Source organism: Oncorhynchus gorbuscha, linkage group LG07, assembly GCF_021184085.1.
Source record: "Oncorhynchus gorbuscha isolate QuinsamMale2020 ecotype Even-year linkage group LG07, OgorEven_v1.0, whole genome shotgun sequence".
Taxonomy (NCBI): Eukaryota; Metazoa; Chordata; class Actinopteri; order Salmoniformes; family Salmonidae; genus Oncorhynchus; species Oncorhynchus gorbuscha.
Window position 1 is genome coordinate 15,624,025 of NC_060179.1, and position 13,901 is coordinate 15,637,925.

Below are 13,901 nucleotides of genomic sequence, written 5' to 3' on the forward strand. Positions count from 1 at the left end.
TTGGAGAGGGCGTGGTTTGGACCGGGGGAGTGATTTGGAGAGGGGGTGTGGTTTGGACCGGGGGAGTGATTTGGAGAGGGCGTGGTTTGGACCGGGAGTGATTTGGAGAGGGCGTGGTTTGGAGAGGGGCGTGGTTTGGACCGGGGGAGGGATTTGGAGGGGGCGTGGTTTGGAGAGGGGAGTGATTTGGAGAGGGCGTGGTTTGGAGGGCGTGGTTTGGACCGGGGGAGTGATTTGGAGAGGGGGCGTGGTTTGGACCGGGGGAGTGATTTGGAGAGGGGCGTGGTTTGGACCGGGGGAGTGATTTGGAGAGGGGCGTGGTTTGGACCGGGGAGTGATTTGGAGAGGGGGCGTGGTTTGGAGATGGGGCGTGGTTTGGACCGGGGAGGGATTTGGAGAGGGGGCGTGGTTTGGAGAGGGGAGTGATTTGGAGAGGGGCGTGGTTTGGACCGGGGGAGTGATTTGGAGAGGGCGTGGTTTGGAGAGGGGGCGTGGTTTGGACCGGGGGAGTGATTTGGGAGGGGCGTGGTTTGGAGAGGGGGCGTGGTTTGGACCGGGGGAGTGATTTGGAGAGGGGGCGTGGTTTGGAGAGGGCGTGGTTTGGACCGGGGGAGGGATTTTGGGAGGTGATGGTGGCAGGTTATCCGCTACCACTAAGGAACTGTTGGCCGAGTCAGTCGGAGTGGGAGGGCCTACTGACGCCAAAACAACCGGCACGCCGTGTCCGTTTCCATTGCGAACGTTCCCGAGAGTTTTGGTCGCCGGTGACGACGCCTTCAAACTGGAGCTTCGGTCAGGAGTAGAACATCTTAGCAAAGCCTTGAAACACCTGTAGAACTACACACACACACACACACACACACACACACACACACACACACACACACACACACACACACACACACACACACACACACACACACACACACACACACACACACACACACACACACACACACACACACACCGCATCAATGCAGTCAGCTGTGTTTCAGCCACTAAACAGTCTTCACATCCTTATCTGCAATTATTCAGCCTTTATCAAATCAAATCTATTTATATAGCCCTTCTTACATCAGCTGATATCTCAAAGTGCTGTACAGAAACCCAGCCTAAAACCCCAAACAGCAAGCAATGCAGGTGTAGAAGCACGCTGGCTATAAACATTTCCTAGAAAGTCCAAAACATAGGAAGAAACCTAGAGAGGAATCAGGCTATGAGGGCTGGCCAGTCCTATTCTGACTGTGCCAACCTGTCATAAGAACTGTGTGTGTTGTTGTCTGGTCAGATTATTCTAGATCTCAAAGGGCCATCAGTCAAAGGTAATATGATTGGGTCCCATAAGTCATATCATCACTGCCACACTCTATGTCTATATTAGTTGTCATTGGAGATTTCATTGTGCAACACTATACTGAGAAGAGAGGGGAGAGAGAGAGAGGGGAGAGAGAGAGAGAGAGAGAGAGAGAGAGAGAGAGAGAGAGAGAGAGATAGATAGATAGGGAGACATGGAGTGAGAGGGTGAGAGAGAGAGAGAGAGAGAGAGAGAGAGAGAGAGAGAGAGAGAGAGAGAGAGAGAGAGAGAGAGAGAGAGAGAGAGAGAGAGAGGAGAGAGAGAGGAGAGAGAGAGAGAGAGAGAGAGGAGGGAGAGAGAGAGAGGGAGAGAGAGAGAGAGAGATGGAGAGAGGGTGAGGGAGGGAGAGGGAGAGAGAGGGAGAGAGAGAGAGGTAGAGATGGAGAGAGGGTGAGAGAGGGAGAGGGAGAGAGAGGGAGAGAGAGAGAGGTAGAGATGGAGAGAGGGTGAGAGAGGGGAGAGGGAGAGAGAGGGAGAGAGAGAGAGGTAGAGATGGAGAGAGGGTGAGAGGTGAGAGAGGGAGAGGGAGAGAGGTAGAGATGGAGAGAGGGTGAGAGGGAGAGGGAGAGAGAGGGGAGAGAGATGGAGAGAGAGAGAGGTAGAGATGGAGAGAGGGTGAGAGAGGGAGAGGGGAGAAAGGGGAGGGTGAGAGAGGGAGAGAGAGGTAGAGAGAGAGGTAGAGATGGAGAGAGGGTGAGAGAGGGAGAGGGAGAGAAAGGGAGAGGGTGAGAGAGGGAGAGAGAGGTAGAGAGAGAGGTAGAGATGGAGAGAGGGTGAGAGAGGGAGAGGGAGAGAGAGGGAGAGAGAGAGATGGAGAGAGAGAGAGGTAGAGATGGAGAGAGGGTGAGAGAGGGAGAGGAAGAGGGAGAGGGAGAGAGGGGGGAGAGAGAGAGGGAGATGGAGAGAGAGAGAGAGGTAGAGATGGAGAGAGGGTGAGAGAGGGAGAGGGAGAGAGAGGGAGAGGGAGAGAGAGATGGAGAGATGGAGAGAGGGGGAGAGAGAAACACATGCACAACAACATTGCATGAACACAGAAATGCACACAAGTAATCACACATTGATTGCTGCATTGAGAACTGATCTGAGGTCAAATCAAATAGTCAGAGCACATCACAGAGTGTGTTTGGATCGGTGCAAATGATTATATTATGCTAATGTTAAGTATCAAGGGATGGGAGAATTTTCAAATCAAATCCAATCTAGCATTATTGTATCATCCATGTACACCCCCGCACACAATGCACGGCCACGCAAAGACACATACACAGTACATAAACAAACACGCACAACATACAAGCAGGGTGTATAACACCTGAATGAACATAGTGTACTTAGTATACTTTCCAGTTCCACACGTACACGTGTAGTCTACTACATTTTACCCAGGACAAATCCGACCTCAACACTGAGACAACATTATATGGTGGTTGTGTTGGGATGTAGTATCTGCTGACGAACAATCTGCATCTCTACATTGTTGTGAATGGGTGCGTGCGATAGGGCACATTGTCTTTGGTCGCAGGGATGCTTTCAAAACACAGGCACAGGTTGCAGGTTATTTTACAGACAACACACGCTCTCTCTGGCAGTCCGCGCAGCCTTTTTAAGTCTTCAGCACCTCTCAACTAACTGTCACCATGGATACGGCTGGGAGGAACTGAAGACTGACAACGCCACACAGGAGTTCAGGGTGGTGTGTGTGTGTGTGTGTGTGTGTGTGTGTGTGTGTGTGTGTGTGTGTGTGTGTGTGTGTGTGTGTGTGTGTGTGTGTGTGTGTGTGTGTGTGTGTGTGTGTGTGTGTGTGTGTGTGTGTGTGTGTGTGTGTGTACCTGTCTGTTCATATAGATGTATATAACAGGGTTGATGACTGTAGATGTCTTGGCCAGCAGAGAGGGGACTATGGTGACCTCAGGGGTCAAAAGGTTGCGAGGGCCAAAGGTCGACAGTAGGGCCGCTACACCGTACGGCAGCCAACATAACAGGTAACACGTTACCATGGTTACCACCATCACCAGCACACGTTGCTCACGACGACGGGTTACCGCCGTGCTCACATTGCTCACCTGGAGGAAGACACACACACACACACACATAGACTTTAACTAGCTTGTTAACACATTCTCAATTTAGAAAGAAACACACGCTAGTTAAAGTCTATACATTAATGAGCCATAGAAGTCTCCCTAACAACCTCAATCCCCAGGAATCCTCAACTTTCTTCATCCTGTACTCTTCTTAAGGAAGATTGTGCGTGCAACCAAGAAAGTAAGTTTTGGGGTTGATGATCGCGACAATGAATGATCTTTAGTTACTCTGTTACATCTGTAGCTGTATTATATAGCACTGCTGCTATTCTGCAGTTGAAATATATTTCAGATACTCCATGTGTATGTTGTTTATATTGAGTACCAGTTTCAAATTGATTGCACAAGTATTCATGCAGACGATATAGCATCATTTAGAGATGGTTATTGTATAGAGATTTGGGATCATCAACTAGATTAAGCCATGGGCCAATTATTTATTAAGCAGATGCTCAGGGGGGCAGAACACTACAAATAATTGGCATATTGCATATTGACCACAATAAGTCCAAACAGATACACTATTTTTTTTCGTCCCCTTTTCCGTGGTATCCGTGGTATCCGTGGTATCCGTGGTATCCAATTACAGATGCACAATTGAGAGCATCCTGTCGGGCTGTATCACTGCCTGGTACAGCAACTCCAATGCCCGTAACCACAGGGCTCTCCAGAGGGGGGTGGGGTCTGCCAAACGAATCACTGGGGGCACACTGCCTGCCCTCCAGGACATCTACAGCACCGCAGGGCTCTCCAGAGGGGGGTGGGGTCTGCCAAACGCATCACCAGGGCCACACTGCCTGCCCTCCAGGACATCTACAGCACCGCAGGGCTCTCCAGAGGGGGTGGGGTCTGCCAAACGCATCACCAGGGCCACACTGCCTGCCCTCCAGGACATCTACAGCACCGCAGGAACTCTCCAGAGGGGTGGGGTCTGCCCAACGCATCACTGGGGGCACACTGCCTGCCCTCCAGGACATCTACAGCACCGCAGGGCTCTCCAGAGGAGGGTGGGGTCTGCCCAACGCATCACTGGGGCCACACTGCCTGCCCTCCAGGACATCTACAGCACCGCAGGGCTCTCCAGAGGGGGGTGGGGTCTGCCAAACGCCTCACCAGGGCCACACTGCCTGCCCTCCAGGACATCTACAGCACCGCAGGGCTCTCCAGAGGGGGTGGGGTCTGCCAAACGCATCACCAGGGCCACACTGCCTGCCCTCCAGGACATCTACAGCACCGCAGGGCTCTCCAGAGGGTGGTGGGGTCTGCCAATCGCATCACCAGGGCCACACTGCCTGCCCTCCAGGACATCTACAGCACCGCAGGGCTCTCCAGAGGGTGGTGGGGTCTGCCAAACGCATCACCAGGGCCACACTGCCTGCCCTCCAGGACATCTACAGCACCATAGGGCTCTCCAGAGGGTGGTGGGGTCTGCCCAACGCATCACCAGGGCCACACTGCCTGCCCTCCAGGACATCTACAGCACAGGGCTCTCCAGAGGGTGGTGGGGTCTGCCCGCATCACCAGGGCCACACTGCCTGCCCTCCAGGACATCTACAGCACCATAGGGCTCTCCAGAGGGTGGTGGGGTCTGCCCAACGCATCACCAGGGCCACACTGCCTGCCCTCCAGGACATCTACAGCACCGAGGGCTCTCCAGAGGGTGGTGGGGTCTCATCACCAGGGCCACACTGCCTGCCCTCCAGGACATCTACAGCACCGCAGGGGCTCTCCAGAGGGTGGTGGGGTCTGCCAAACGCATCACCAGGGCCACACTGCCTGCCCTCCAGGACATCTACAGCACCGTAGGGCTCTCCAGAGGGTGGTGGGGTCTGCCCAACGCATCACCAGGGCCACACTGCCTGCCCTCCAGGACATCTACAGCACCGTAGGGCTCTCCAGAGGGTGGTGGGGTCTGCCCAACGCATCACCAGGGCCACACTGCCTGCCCTCCAGGACACCTACAGCACCCGATGTCACAGGAAGGTCAAAAAGATCATCAAGGACAACAACCACATGAACCACTGCCTGTTCACCCCGCTATCATCAGAAGGCGAGGTCAGTACAGGTGCATCAAAGCTGGGACAGAGAGACTGAAAAACAGCTTCTATCTCAAGGCAATCAGACTGTTAAATAGCCATCACTAGCAGGCTACCACCCAGTTACTCAACATGAAGTGCCTGCAGCACTCCAGGACCAGGGTTCCATGCCCTAGAGACAGAACTAAATATTCTATGTGAATTTCCATATATCATGACACTAACAAAAGGGTTGAATTGTTCAGCAAAATGTCCAGTAAATGCTAACACAGCTTTGGTGATGAATGCATTTAGTACATAATGCATTTACTGTCATATCTCTATCAGGCTTGCTGTGACATGGGCCTGGATGGTGCAACATCTTCAAGCTGCCAGAATGAGGACTGTGGCCTTCAGTTGTACTGAACGCAAGGGTCTTACCTGGAAACAGGATGCACCTGAGCTCTATTCTGAGTCTTATAGCAAAGGGTCTAGAGTTCCTTGAGATGTTTCTACAACTTGATTGGAGTCCACTTGTGGTAAATTCAATTGATTGGACATGATTTAGAAAGGCACACACCTGTCTATATAAGGTCGCACAGTTGACAGTGCATGTCAGAGCAAAAACCAAGCCATGAGGTCGAAGGAATTGTTTGTAGAGCATCCGAGACAGGATTGTGTTGAGGCACAGATCTGGGGAAGGGTACCAAAAAATGTCTGCAGCATTGAAAGTCCCCAAGAATACAATGGCCTCCATCATTCTTAAACGGAAGAAGCTTAGAACCACCAAGACTCTTCTTAGAGCTGGCCGCCCGGTCAAACTGAGCAATCGGGGGAGAAGGGCCTTGGTCAGGAAGGTGACCAAGAACCCAATGGTCACTCTGACAGAGCTCTAGAGTTCATCTGTGGAGATGGGAAAACCTTCCAGAAGGATAACCATCTCTGCAGTACAGAAACCTGGCACCATCCCTATGGTGAAGCATGGTGGTGGCAACATCATGCTGTGGGGATGTTTTCAGTGGCAGGGACTGGGAGACTAGCCAGGATCGATGGAAAGATGAACGGAGCAAAGTACAGAGAGATCCTTGATGAAAATCTGCTCCAGAGTGCTCAGGACGTCAGACTGGGCGAAGGTTCACCTTCCAACAGGATAACGACCCTAAGCACACCGCCAAGACAACGCAGGAGTGGCTTCTGGACAAGTCTCTGAATGTCCTCGAGTGGCCCAGCCAGAGCCCAGACTTGAACCCGATTGAACATCTCTGGAGAGACCTGAAAATAGCTGTGCAGCGATGGGAAACATGGCCTTTAAACTTTGAACACGTTCTGTCATACTGAATGCAGCCCAGGCAAATGTAATCGATCAACACGCCATTGCATTGATCAACCAGTGGTGTGTTAGATACCACCCACATACGTTTGCTTGATCACCCCTTTATCATCATACTGGAGGAAAAATTCATAAAGAAAGAAATAAAGAAATAATATAAATGAATAAAATTAAAGTGGGATAATTTTTTTAAAATTAGTATTTATCTATTTATGTGTGCAATCATTCATCCATGTATTTATTTATTCATTTAATTCTAATTATGGCAGCTTTGGTCCTCTATATCAGAACCACAAGTTCCATTCCTAATGTAAAGGAAGATGATGTCTGTGTGATTACTACATGTGGTGGTGATGAAGATAATAAAAGTCCTGGACTGAGAAGCATCTGTACTGCCTGTAGTGATTCAGAACCTGAAATATCATCATTAAGTCCACAGTGGGTGATGGTATCCAAGCTAAATGTTCAGACGGCTAGATGAGTTTTTTTCAACCAAACTGTCACATCTCTTAACTCTCTAAGCTCTAAACTCGTTTTATAAGCATGGGGAAATAACATTTTTGGTGAGAAGAGAAGGAGAGAAGTGTGTGTCAAAATAGTAGTGGGGTGAGGATTTGACACGTACATGGAGAGTATATGTTCAGCAGGTGGTGGTGCTACAGTTACACAAACCCCAGGCACTTAGCTCTAAACTCAACTCTCTAAACTGTAAACTGAGTGAAGGGTTAGAATAGGTCAGAGGTCGGGGGGTTAGTTACCTGTTTGATAGCGCTGAGCAGCTTGCCGTAGCTGTACATTATGACAGAGAAAGGCAGTATCAGACAGAAGGTGAACAGACAGACGATGTAGGAGATGTTGTTGGGTGTCTGGGTCCTCCAGTCCACTGAACAGGTGGTTCTAGAACACAGTACAACAATACACACTGTCAATATGAATACTGTTACTATGAATACGGTTGCTGTTACTATGAATACTGTTATTATGAATACTGTTACTATAAATACTGTTACTATGAATACTGTTTCTGTTACTATGAATACGCTTACTATGAATACGGGTACTATGAATACTGTTACTATGAATACTGTTACTATGATTACTGTTACTGTAAATACTGTTACTATGAATGCTGTTACTGTTACTATGAGTACTGTTACTATGAATACTGTTTCTGTTACTATGAATGTTGTTACTGTTACTATGAGTACTGTTAATATTACTATGAATACTGTTAATGTTACTATGAATACTGTTACTATGAATACTGTTACTATAAATACTGTTACTATGAATACTGCTACTGTTACTATGAGTACTGTTACTATGAATACTGTTTCTGTTACTATGAATACTGTTACTATGAATACGGTTACTATGAATACTGTTACTATGAATACTGTTACTGTAAATACTGTTACTATGAATGCTGTTACTGTTACTATGAGTACTGTTACTGTTACTATGAATACTGTTTCTGTTACTATGAATATTGTTACTGTTACTATGAATACTGTTAATGTTACTATGAATACTCTTACTATGCCTACTGTTACTATGAATACTGTTACTGTTACTATGAATACTGTTTCTGTTACTATGAATATTGTTACTGTTACTATGAATACTGTTTCTGTTACTATGAATGTTGTTTGTGTTACTATGAATACTGTTACTATGAATGTTGTTTGTGTTACTATGAATACTGTTACTATGAATACTGTTTATGTTACTTTGCATACTGTTACTATGAATACTATTACTGTTACTATGAATACTGTTGCTATGAATACTGTTACTGTTACTATGAATAATTTAACTATAAATACTTTTACTATGAACAATGTTACTGCTACTATGAATACTGCTCCTATGAAGACTGTAACTATAAATACTGTTACTGCTACTATGAATGCTGTTACTATGAAGACTGTAACTATAAATACTGTTACTGTTACTATGAATACTGTTACTATGAAGACTGTAACTATAAATACTGTTACTGCTACTATGAATGCTGTTACTATGAAGACTGTAACTATAAATACTGTTACTGTTACTATGAATACTGTTACTATGAAGACTGTAACTATAAATACTGTTACTGTTACTATGAATACTGTTACTATGAAGACTGTAACTATAAATACTGTTACTGCTACTATGAATGCTGTTACTATGAATACGTTTACTATGAATACTGTTACTGCTACTATGAATGCTGTTACTATGAATACGTTTACTATGAATACTGTTACTAGGTAATAAATACTGCAGTTCCATATTGCACATTCACACACACACGCACGCACGCACGCACGCACGCACGCACACACACACACACACACACACACACACACACACACACACACACACACACACACACACATACATACACACACATGCACACACACACTCGCACGCACGCACCTGGTCCCTCGGGGCCATAGCTGCTCCAGCCCAGCAGCGGGGGCAGTGTCCAGGCCAGGCGTAGACCCAGGAGAAACACACTCCAGCCACCGCTGTACCAAAGTCAGTACCATCCGCCTGCATCCGACACAGCATGGTGCAGCAACGCTCATAGGACAGCACTGCCAGGGAGATCAGAGACACGATACCTGGAACACATGCACAAGCGTCTGGAGAATAAGAGGGAGATTGAAACCCCAACATTAATTATTTGTATGTTTAATCACTTTAGGCTACTATTGAAGTTCATTGAGAAAATCTTACTCAAAGATCCCGACAAAAGTTGTGATGCAGCTCTGCTGAACATTAAAACATTAGACCTGGCAGTGGCGATTTTAGCATGTAAATCTTGGTGAGGCAACAACAACAAAAAATGTGTAGTTGCATGCCAGAAAAGCCACAACACAACAATACATTAACTGCCCACAAACTGTTAGGGCCTACATAAAGCTGTCCCAACAGCAGAGTCCCAACAGCAGTCCCAACACCTTACCACTGCTACACCTGGCTATCAGCGGAGCCTTGTTTGGCAATGAAACAGTTCATTCAGCCTCATTTACTGCCTTTTAAAAAACATGGCTGACTTGCTTAAACAAATGTGGTTTCTACTGAAATTTGAGATGTACAAACTATGGCATAAGGGGATGACGACTGGATAAGAGGCCATCCATTATTTTGATTAAGACATTAATGAACGAGCTAGGACTTAATCAATATAACTACTTGTTCAGCACTTTTGAAATGTGCAGCAACAGAATTCAGAACATGGGCCGTTCTTACAGTATTTCTCCCTGTACACCAAGTCAGAACCGTAGAATAAATAAAGGGGGAATATAAGCAGACAAGGAAAGCTCTTACAATATTCAATGATTACATTTCTCTAAAACAGGCTATAGGCTACATGTGCACCACCAAGTCAGAACAGTAGGCAAAATTAAGAGGGAAAGGGACCAAATTATTAGGGTGAGGAACATTGGCTACTAACAACTTACTATTTATTTTTTATTTAACCAGGCAAGTCAGTTAATAACAAATTGTTATTTACAATGATTGTCTACACCGGCTAAACCCTGACAACGCTAGGCCAATTGTGCGCCGTCCTATGGGACTCCCAATCACAGCTGGTTGTGAAACAGCCTGGATTCGAACCAGGGTGTCTGTAGTGACGCCTCAAGCACTGAGATGCAATGCCTCAGACCGCTGCGACACTGGAGCCCACAACATAACATACACTTAGTATTAATTTCTTAGCTACAGTGTACATATCTCCCCGGCATATTACATTATTTTGCAGCAGTATACAAGACGTTCCTGGACTCACCTTGTTGTGCTGTGCTCACTTGAACAGGAAGGTGGTGTGACGGTCTTTCGTGGACAAATTGTGTCATCAAACTTTGTTATAAAAATTCTGCCATTCTCTGGATTTATGGTGTATTCAAAACATCTGGGAACTCGTAAAAAACAAGGTCGAATCATGGTGACATCAGTGATCTTCAGGTCAAGCTCTAAAGAGAGGCCTAGTTCCCAACGTGCGATTCTGCGTTGGATGACCTTTCAAAAAAAATTCAGAGTTCCCAGTTGTCTTGAACTTACTGAAGTCAGATTTTCAGGTCCTGAGTTTCCAATTATTTTGAGCGCGGCAGAAGTCATGTTGGATTGACAGCATGGCCAATGTTGAATGTTTATCATTTTAAGCTTGGAAAAGAGACCCTTAAACCCAGACTCTGGACCACTCCACTGAATAGTAGGCTAGTGATTGCTTTGCAACACTTGCAGTTAGCCACTGATTCCTTCCAAACCACTCATTGTTGAATTTGCGATTTCCATCCGATGAGCACAGATACATTTTATCTACAATTTGTCTTCATTATTTATCTTCATATGACAAGGATTAAAAAGGATTTGCCAGTAGATTGTCGACTTGATTCATGATGATGACTGCTAGCTTACAAACTAAGATTTTTAAAGTATGATGTTGACATGATCAGTCCAATCAAAGCTACTGTAGATATAATGTGGTTTGACGTTATTTTCAACTGTGGCCAATGACCTTGAGCTTTCTTGGATGGGCACTTCTAATGTAACTCTATGGCAGCACCCATGAGGCTTGAATTTGCGAGCTCTACCCTTACATTTGGCAGTGACTTAGTGTCCCTAGGAGTGACAGAACAGTGAGCCAATCACAGCACAACTAGAGAACATTACCAACCCCTACACACCCGTATTTCCCACCCCACCACCACAGAAAGCACTGAGCTACGCTGAAACACCTGCATTTTGGAGCTGCCTTACTCAAGAAAGAAAAAAAAAGACCATTTTGTATGCGGCTTTATTAACTCCATTGAATTACATTGTTTGCAAAATGATATCAAACACATTTAGTGAATACTTTCAGCTGAGCTGCGTTTGTTGGCAAGAGGAAATGATTTCAATTGGTTAAGGATAGGGTTTGGGGTTGTGGTAGGCTAAGTTTAGTCGATAAATATGACACACACACCCACACTAGGCTACTCACCCAAACAGGAGTTGATGAAGCCATACCAGACGCATCCCGCCCTACCGATCAGCCACTTGCCCTGCGTGGCAGCAGCGAAGCTGAACGGTGTCCCGAGCACGCAGACCAGCAGGTCCGAAACACACACTCAACAGCAGGACGTTGATGGGCGAGCGCAGCGTATGGTACCGGCAGAATAACGTTAACACCAGGAGGTTGTTGAGGAAACCGAATGTACCTATGAACCCCAGACACACTGCCACCACGAGATGTCCCGTAGGACTCAGAGAACCTGAGCCTCCTCCCTGCGTGACCACCGTTTTACCGTCACTGACTCCCCATGGGCAGCTCACGCCGCAGCTCAGACTAACGTTAGACACTATCATACCGGCCCGTTAGTTACTCTACAGGTGGCCGGTGGAGTTGAGAGGAAAGATAATCCATTTGGTTCGGTCTCTCTGTCTCTGTCAGCCCATCACGAGAGGAGCACAAACAGCCGCGTGAAACATTGTAGTGTTTACTCACATCCAACTCTGCTCATGGTCTGGAGAGAAAAAGGACACCACTAAAAAAGTGAATGTTCGTTCACTGTTAGCTGAAAACAACATCCCTTCATCAGGTGAATTCCACTGGGTAGAAACGGCAGTCCTCTCCTGCGCCCCGCTCACCGACTGGCTGCGTAAAGTTCAGTTAACTCTCAGTGAAGGATGCGTGTGTGTTTCCCTCCCCGTGGTCCACCGTGTGTACTCGGAGGTCATCTTGCTCTGCCCGCCACCGGGAGTCTTCTCGCGCTTTTAAAGGTGTGACGTTACATATCCTGATGCAAGAGAGTGTAAGGGAAAGGATTGGTCGTGAAAGGGGGCACATGGCAGCATAAGTGGTCATTTCATAATAATAAAAATAATAATGATGTTTCATAGTCACATTCACCGAATAGGTGCAGCGTAATATGTTATTTTACAGGGTCAGCCATATTAGTTGAGTCGTATGGCGCCCCTGGAGCAAATTAGGTTGTGTCTTGCTTAAGGGCACATCGACAGATTTCCACCTTGTCGGATCAGGTATTCGAACCAGCGACCTTAGTTACTGGCCCAACGCTAATAAGAGAGGAAATGATATTCATAAAACTGGTGTTTGTTGTTGATATATCCTTTCAACAAAACAGGAAACTGGAAATGCTTCTCTCCAGACCTGCCATATTCATCCTCCTCTCTAATGACTTGGGGTTCCCACCAACCTGTTGTTCTTCAAAGCAAACATACTGTACCTACATAGACGACAGATACTTGGTCGATGTGATGTAGCCTACACATTTCAGCACATTGGACAGCACCCTTCAGGCAGGACGTTTGATGGATGTATGAAAGCCAGATTTTGATTCTCTGAAACAGTGATTTCTGATCTGACTTCCTCTAGTTATTATTATAAGGGAAAAAATGTTGAACAAATTCGGGGGCAATAGAAAAGCAGTAGCTAGAGAGATTATTCTGATTGGGTTAGGGTCAGCCAATGTAATTCCCTGTCAGAGCACTGGGAAATCAATGCTATTGGGCTGACATACAGAAAAGCACATACACACATTTATCAGGGCAGAGTGAGTTGTTATTTTGAAGACTTGTGTTAGCTCCCAAAGCTAATACCCTTTAGCTCATGCATACGGACGCTCACACACACACACACACACACACACACACACACACACACACACACACACACACACACACACACACACACACACACACACACACACACACACACACACACACACACACACACACACACACACACACACACACACACACACACACATCTTCTAGACTGTTGTCTACCTGGAACTCAGGGTCAGAGATTTAAAAAAAAGAAAGAGACAAAGTGACAGAGAAGGAGAAATGTAAAAATATCACCATCTGTTATGTTTGTGTCTCTCTGGTAACATTGTACTTTAGCTGTCCTGCTAATACAGCACTGTGGAAATACATGGAGAGAGAAAGAGGGAAGATAGAGAGAGAAGGGAGAGAGAGTGGAAGGAGAGAGGGAGGATAGAGAGGGAGGGAGAGAGAGGGAGGATAGAGAGAGACGACACAGGCTGGTGAAGGACCTGCATTTACCCATAAGAGTATCTCGCTCTCTCCCCCCCTCTCTCTATATATCCTCCCTC

At 46.6% G+C, this 13,901-nt stretch overlaps 1 pseudogene; it reads right to left on the bottom strand.

Moving 5' to 3' along the window:
- Positions 1 to 489: 489 nt before the first annotated feature.
- On the bottom strand, positions 490 to 12,460 carry LOC124040480 (annotated as a pseudogene).
- Positions 12,461 to 13,901: the final 1,441 nt, after the last annotated feature.